At 52.2% G+C, this 2,500-nt stretch overlaps 1 pseudogene; it reads left to right on the forward strand.

The window, feature by feature from the left end:
• Positions 1-2,500, forward strand: part of LOC136724724 (uncharacterized) — an 8,170-nt pseudogene that overhangs the window by 3,550 nt on the left and 2,120 nt on the right.

Consider the following 2,500-nt stretch of genomic DNA (forward strand, 5'->3'; position numbering starts at 1 on the left):
GAAAAGGCCTGGGAGTGCGAGGAGTGCCACCTTCACTTTGAGACAAAGTCTGGTCTTTCGCAACACAAACGCCACGCACACCCAGCTGTACGCAACAAAGAAAGAATCGCGGAAAGCACTAAGGGCGGCTCACAAAAAGGAAGGCCGGTGAAGCTTTGGACAGAGGAGGAATCGAATAGACTTGCTGAGCTGGAGGTCTCATTCAAAGGGCGTAAAAACATCAACCAGCTCATCGCCGCTGAGCTCGGTACGAAAACCAACAAGCAGGTTAGCGATAAAAGGAGGGCACCTAGGAAAAGGTCGGCTTTGTCACAAACAGGTGCCCCCCCCGAAAGGAACACAAATCTAGCAAAGTTCCTGGAGGCGCAAACCGCTGCACCCGAGGCGAGATCAGGGCTAGGAGCGCAGTTGCGGATACTGGCTTCTAGGTTGGTTCGGGACACGGATGTCTCCAGGTATCCCTGCCTGGAGGTCATCAGGGCCTGGCTGGACGGCGATGCAAAGGTTAACGCCCTTGCTGAAACAAAAACTCGATGGACGCTTCTTCCTTTCAAGGATAAGAAGAAAATGTCTCGTTCCAGACAAGGAAAGGGAGAAGAGAAACCTATGAAACATCCTTTCAGATCCTGGATGAAAAGACGGGCAATAAAAAGAGGCACTTACTTGAGATACCAGAGCCTCTTCTCGAGAAGCAAACAACGCCTCGCCTCGATCATCCTGGATGGCACAGATACAGTCTCGTGCCCAGTACCACTCTCTGAAGTACACGATGCGTACAAACAAAAGTGGGAAGCTGAAACTCCCTACGTGGGACTCGGAGGTTTCCACTCCCTAATGAGAGCCGACAACGAGATATTTGAAACTCTTATCACTGGGGAAGAGGTAATCGAAAACCTGAAGGCCGTAAAAAGAACGTCGGCCGCGGGGCCAGATGGCATTTCCCGCAATGCCATCGATGAGGGGGATCCAGAGGGTGAGGCGATGGCAGCCTTGTTTAACACATGGCTGACTACAGGAGTCATACCTAACATCGTAAAGCGATGCAGGTCGATACTACTTCCAAAGACCATGGACCCGGAACAACAGAAGGATATTGGCAACTGGAGGCCAATTACAATCGGTTCAATGGTGCTGAGGTTGTTCTCGAGAGTAATGACGATGCGGCTGGCCACAGCGTGTCCTCTGAACCCGAGACAGCGCGGATTCATCTCTGCTCCAGGCTGCTCTGAGAACATCATGGTGTTGGGGAACATCATAGAGCAAGCTAAGAGACAGCAGAAGGACCTCGCAGTAGTATTTATCGACATCGCGAAAGCTTTTGACTCCGTTTCCCATAAGCACATCATCGATGTGCTGCAGCAAATGGGGGTAGACAGCCATGTGGTAGGATTGATCCAGGAATCCTACAGAAATTGCGTCACTTCAATCGAGGTGGACGGCAAAAAGACTCCCGACATCCGCATATGTACGGGAGTCAAACAAGGTGACCCCATGTCTCCCCTGCTATTCAACCTGGCAATGGACCCCCTCATCACCAGCTTGGAAACGCACGGACAAGGATTTCTGTCGGAAGGAGGCCGTGTGACCACCCTTGCATTTGCTGACGACCTAGTGTTACTGAGCGACGGCTGGAAGGGCATGCTGCATAACATCTCTATCCTCGAGTCCTTCTGCAAACTGACGGGCCTTAGGGCACAGGCTCGAAAGTGTCATGGCTTCCTAGTTACACCTACACACGACTCGTACACAATTAACAACTGTGTACCATGGGAGATCGGAGGGGCCGGTCTCCACATGATCAACCCTGATGAGTCTGAGAGATACCTGGGCGTGAAGGTGAACCCCTGGATAGGTATCTCGAAGCCTGACCTGACGGATCAGTTGCGGACATGGATCACGAGGATAGATGAGGCGCCACTGAAGCCCAGCCAGAAAGTGGCCATCCTCAATCAACATGCAGTACCTCGGCTCATGTACCTGGCCGATCACGCACAATGCAAACAAAACACCTTGAACGCCCTGGACTCCGAAGTTCGGAAAGCCATAAAGCTCTGGTTGCGCCTTCCTGCCTCGACCTGTAACGGCTTGCTTTACGCTCGTGCTAAAGACGGTGGACTGGGAGCACTGAGGTTGGCAAAGCTGATCCCATCAATACAGGCGAGAAGAATGCACAGGATGGCGAACTCTACGGATGTTATTGTTCGCAGCCTGATGCAAACAAGGAAGGCGACTGAAGATTTCGAAAAGCTATGGATTAAGGCTGGTGGCACCGCCGATTCCGCACCAGACCTATCCGAGCCAGTAACACCCATCGAAATCTTCTTTGAATCAGCAGCTTCGACTGGGTCGGAGAGGAGACCTCCTCCTAAACCCAAATACCCAGTCCCGTGTGACTGGAGACAGGAAGAGTTTTTGTCGTGGACAAAGCTGCCTGTGCAGGGTGCGGGTATACAGCACTTTCAGAACGACACCATCAGCAATGCGTGGCTGACATCCCACC

This window comes from Amia ocellicauda, unplaced genomic scaffold (assembly GCF_036373705.1).
Source record: "Amia ocellicauda isolate fAmiCal2 unplaced genomic scaffold, fAmiCal2.hap1 HAP1_SCAFFOLD_191, whole genome shotgun sequence".
NCBI lineage: Eukaryota > Metazoa > Chordata > Actinopteri > Amiiformes > Amiidae > Amia > Amia ocellicauda.